This window comes from Synchiropus splendidus, chromosome 16, assembly GCF_027744825.2.
Source record: "Synchiropus splendidus isolate RoL2022-P1 chromosome 16, RoL_Sspl_1.0, whole genome shotgun sequence".
Lineage (NCBI taxonomy): Eukaryota > Metazoa > Chordata > Actinopteri > Syngnathiformes > Callionymidae > Synchiropus > Synchiropus splendidus.
Genome location: NC_071349.1, coordinates 12,993,048 through 12,999,047, shown reverse-complemented (window position 1 = coordinate 12,999,047; position 6,000 = coordinate 12,993,048).

Here is a 6,000-nt window from a genome sequence, read left to right as displayed (position 1 = left end):
ACAAACTGGGGATAGATTGACACCCACTCGTGAGGAAGCACTTGATCCAGTCAGAGAGTCAAGCTCAGAGAACAACGTGAGCGTTAAAGTTCAACCCAACAAAGCATTCATTGGTTTGATTTAAAGCATAATCCTCACTGAGGAAACATAAATCCCTCCATTTATGGCAGATTTAAAGCTTTTTCTTTTGTCGGCGGCTCGCACTTTTCCTGAGTCAACACCACCAAGAGAAGTAATTTCTCCCGTGGAACAAAAAACAAACAGCAGTCACATCACCCGGGAGGCGTACAGTGACAAAACTGCAGATCAGGCCAAGTCAATTTATTTACAAAATACAACTAAGCTGCAGGTCAAATAGAACGTTTAACGGAGTTTGTTTATGTGGCGGTCTACAGGCCGGCGCCCCAGGGAGAGATATATCGTCTCCTGTTTTCTTGTTCGTGCAGTAGCGGTATGTCCAGCAGTATATTTGCTCCCATGCACCAATAACAGCGGGGAGGAGTGTGACCTTCTATTCTTCAGGTGTTGCGTGAAGTCAGAGTCTTGGCTTTACTTATATCGCACTTATCATGCGGAGAGGCCGTGCTTTTGTCATGTTTGCTTCGGGAGCTTGACCCAAGTGCAGAGTTGGACTCAGACAACGAGGTTAGCTCTTAACAATGATTTAATACAATAAACATAAACAATACACAAACAATAATGAGAACTGAGGGCGTCGACACCGGAAGCAGAGCGAGGAGGACACGCACGGAGGGAAGGGGTGAAGCCTGAAACAGGAAAGCAGGCGAATGAATTCAAAACCTGAAAAGTGTGACAACTGAAAACACACTCGGAAATGAGGCTACAATAAACACAAAGTGCTCGGTGGTGGTTCAGAACACACACACACACACACGAGGAGATAAATAACACATGTTAGAAAAGAAAACGCGAGTCAACAAACACAGACAAATCGAGGAAACTAAGAACCGACGAGGAGAGAAAGTAGACAGGCAATGCAAATGAAACGTACGCGGAGACAAAGGAGATTTAAATAGAGTCACAAGAGTACGAGGATTGAGAGAGAACTTTACCAGCACGAGCACGAAATGATCATCTGGCAGCACAGACTGGAACTCCTGGGTAGAAATCCTTGCAGGTGTAAATCAGCGGGATGAGAACCAGCTGCGCTGCCACTAAGCTGGAGGGAGTGAGAAAACAGACAAGAAACAAAGAACCGGAACACAGGAAGTGGCAAAATAAAAGAACACAGTAACTCAAAACATAACAGCTTTGTCAGGATATGTGGGAATAGGTAGTTGAGTGGGCCATCGAATAGGCCTAGGGTTCAAATAAAGCCCTGTATTTCTACCCCACTGGGTCACCGCGAACCCTCTTCCGCATCCATGCAGCAAAGTGTCTCACCAGCCGAACGAAAAATTCAATCTGCTTCCCTCGCGCTCGCCACACTTTCCTTGTCATTTCTATTACAAATGTCTTAGCTCCTCTGAGTCGCCCCGGATTCCCCACTTGATCTGAAGCGAAAAAGAAAGTTCCAGTTTGCATGCAAAACATCAAGAAAGAATAATCAGAAATGATCAATGAGACATAAAATGAAATGAAAAACAATTTCCAGGGAGAGCGGTTGAAGGCGTAGCTTGGAAGAAGTCAGGCCGGGAGCAGCCGCCAGAGTCAATTCTAATTAAAAGTTTCAGCGAAGAGTCGGCGGATGCATCAAAAGGTTGGCGGGGGTCAATATCGCGGCCAACTATTGGACGTGAAAGTCAGTAACGATGATGAAACAAGCTGCCGAAGAGTCATTTATTGACGCCTGCACAAGTTTGTTTGAGAGCAAAAGTCCAGCATCAGTGGGTTTAATCCCATTCGCCACATTGGTTTCTCAAAATCGGGGGTCCTCCTTCTAGTCTGGGTTCTGTTCAGGTTATTTTCGGGAACATATTGAGACGTAAAGCCTCAGTGTGTGTTTTGGTGTTGCTGAATCCGACTGAAGTGGTGTGTGTGTGTATTCTAGTGAGGCCCAATTTTGGGGAAAACATCTCCTTGCTGGGCCCTTTTGCGGGACCCCACTAGGTTAAGCCTCAATTTAAGGAGGAAGTCTTCAAAACATTGGGGGAAGGATTATGGCAAGGTCCTCACAAAGACGGTTTGACAAACCTCTGTGTATGTGTGTGTGTGTTTGTCTACTTGTATAGCTGTACTTGCGAAGACAAATTCCTGGAAACACATCTACTTGTGGGGACCTTATGCATTTGTGGGGAGCTATATAGAATTTAGGATTAAAACTTGCTGTGTGTGGTTTTTTTTTAGGTTGTAATTCATTTTGTGTACCTTTTGCTGTGCAATGCTTGGTGTGCATGAACGTGTGTGTGTTTTCAGAGCGGTGCACTGTGTTCCTTTGTGGTAAATATAAAGAGCCCACTAGTTCTCACTGGGGTTTAAGTCAGGTGAGGACTAAGGCCGTGTCATTTTCCTGCCATCTTAAAGACCATTACTGACAAGCCACGGACTTTGAAGCATGAGATGGAGCAGCGTCCTGCATACAAATCGCGGTGCTCTTGAAAGACCCGGCCTTTTTTCCCGCAAAGAAAGTGCCCTCTAAAATCTGTCCATAGTCCTGGGAGATGACTTTAAAGCCTTCTTCTGCCCTAAAAGATTCACCTTGAGCTTTAATGTGCGTTGTATTGCAACCTTCTGCACACCTTATACTCCCCTAAACTGAAGGTAGGCTACACTTCTGGGATATTATGGCACTGGATTACAATGGGTTCCTCACATCTTCACGTCGCCTGAATCTCAAGTGTTGGTCCTAAAAGATCATCAGCTCACCTCAGTCGAGTACAGTAGACCTGACCACTGTGTCCTCCTGGAACCATTATCTCCCACACAGCTTCACGTGACCCTGTGGTCCTCCACCAGTAGTGGTGTTATTCCAGCAGATAAGGTCCCCCGTCAGTCACGTCGACCCCTGGGACATTGTGACATTTAGCGAGTCGAACAATGTCACAGCTGCTTATGTGACCTTTCGCAAAGTCTGCGGCAACACTGTGTCAGCAGCGCCGCACTTGCTGGCCACTGGCTTTTCTGGACAATATCTCCACGAGGAGTCGAGCTGCGGTCCATATAATGACGCGGCTTTTTTGAAGCAGATGGTTTCGCTTTGACCTGGCAATGCCGCTGTGATATTGTAATAACATTGTCGTTATAATCGGAATACTAGAACGGTTCATAGAAAAAACATAATTTGTGTCAACAACTTTCAAGAATGAAGTTGCTTAAGTCAGGGAGGAAACCTTGAAGGGAACCTGAGGATGCGGTGATATCATGTGCAGCATCTGTGTGCTCACATTACCATCCAGTGGGGAGAAGAAGACCTGCAGCCCACTGAAATTACATGAGATTAGATCAGATGGCTTCATTAATCCCACAGTGGGGAAAGTCAACAAAATCTAATAATAAGTAAGAGCTGAACCAAGCATTTATTTAGGAAAAAATAAATATAAAAGACACATAATTGGGTGGAATAATAAAAAATTAAACATGCTGTTCATTATATTCATTATACATCATTTTATACTAATATAATATAATATAATAATATAAAAATCATGTGTATATGTAAACGCTTCAGTAAGTATTTTTACAAGATATTTTAAAGATGAAAAAGTAGAAAAAAAATATAATATTAGATTAGATTTTTTTTTACTATAAATAAATATTTTTTTACGCAAATGTATCAACTTACATCTTACAAAAATAAATCAATAAAAGAATATTTTTTAAATAAACAAGTACACATTTTGTTGAAAAAAAAATAGATTTAATCTACAGAATTTTTTGACATGTTGTGATTTTTATTTAATATGCTAAAATAAAAAAAATCAATAGAGAAAAATAAAAATTTAAATTAAAAAAATTAAAGCACGCAATGTTGCCATTTAAAATACAGAGTATTTTAGGTGAAAAAAAAAATAAAATAAATGTCAAATAAAAAAGCAGGGCGTGAACTCAGAAAGTGTGGAAGAAGCAAGCTTCCACTCAGACTGCTGATGGTGCCATTGAGATGCAGAGCGTGCGAGCGCTGAGCGAGCCTTCATGTGGAGTGCCAGTGTGTACAAAGCCTCCAAATGTATGCGCCGTCTCTCGAAGTGCCAGTTCAGGCCGCTCGACAGAAACACGGCGTTTGTCTTGATGCCTCTCTCAGCTCCGAGATCTCACAGTGAACAACAGCGGCCGGCCTCTCCTCCCCGTTTGTCCTAATGCTCCGCCGTAATCGCACAGAAGCAAATTCACGCTGTTAATCGTGGGTCTGGGTCCGACGGCGCTGCAGAAAGTTGAGCTCTCCTGCCTCTGCAGATGTCTTGATGGTGTTATCTATATGCAAATGTGAGCTGGCAGTCAGTGGCTCAGTGTATTTCAGACTTCTCCCAGAAACGGTCTGGTGTCACTGGAAGGATTTGTTTAAAAACATTCTGCTGTCAGTTTGATTTATTGGCTGCTACAGCGTTTGAATGTCATCAACGTCACACGTGGAGGTTCATGTCTGGAAATACCACCCGCTGACTTCAGGGTAACTGTATGAGAACAACCCACCCTTCTGGTTACAACTGTTGATGCCAGTATCACTCCATGGTTTCTGTTGTTCGTGGTGGCATTTGAAGTTGTGGGAGTCGTGATAGTAGCAATGATGTGGTTGACTTTGTTGACATTATGAGGATGATGAAGATGATGATGAGGATGATGAGGATGAAGATGATGATAAAGATGATAGTGAAGATGATGGTGATGATGATGATGAAGATGACGGTGATGATGATGATGATGATGATGATGATGAAGATGATGATGATGATGATGACGATGAAGATGATGATAAAGATGATAGTAAAGATGATGATGGTGATGATGATGAAGATGATGATGATGATGATGATGATGATGATGTGGTAATGAAGATGAAGATGATGGTGATGATGATGATGGTGATGATGAGGATGACGGGGCTGATGATGATGATGATGATGATGATGTTGAAGATGATAATGATGATCTAGTGATGATGATGAAGATGATGGTGATGATGTGGTGATGAAGATGAAGATGAAGATGATGGTGATGATGATGATGATGATGTGGCGATGAAGATGACGGTGATGATGATGATGATGATGTGATGAAGATGATGTGATGAAGATGAAGATGAAGATGATGGTGATGATGATGATGAAGATGGAGATAAAGGTGACAGTGAAGATGATGATGTGATGATGAAGGTGATTGTGATGATGATGATGATGAAGATGAAGGTGATAGTGAAGATGATGATGATTGTGATGATGGTGATGATGAAGTTGAAGATGTTGTGTTGTGACGAAGATGATGATGGTGGTGGAGATGATGAAGACGATAAAAACAATGATGATGATCATTGATGTATCACTGTTGCCAGTGACTTGATGAAGCTTCATACACAGCAGTGGTTCTGTATTATTTCCTGTCGCGCCCCCACAGGAGGAAGTGAGAGCAGCTACTCGTGCTACAGACTCCTCCTGCTCATGACTCACATGGAGGAGCTCGTACTTTTGCACAACACTCTCCAACCAAACAGCCAGAGATTCTCATGTTCTTGAATGAGCTGAGGAACCCAGTCATTTCCATAGATCGCAGCGCACGGAATGAAAATAAAAGAGGATCAAACCATGGAAGCGAAACATTGTGCCGCTCAGCGTGAGGATGAGATCAAAGGGCGCCAGGCTCTTGGGCCGCTCCAGATGAAAGTGTGCGAGGAGCTTCGAATGACACCGCTGCAGCCGTTCAGATGTCAATATGAATCTTCGCTCGGGACTCGTGCTGTCAGTGAAACACAAATGTTGCTCACCACAGCGCCACTCTCAACACCATCACAATCTCCATCACAGATGCGCTGCTGAGCCCAGACTGACCACGGTGTTTTCCCCGGCAGGTTTGCCTCTTCCATCGCTGATGTGCTTTTGAGAGGGTTCC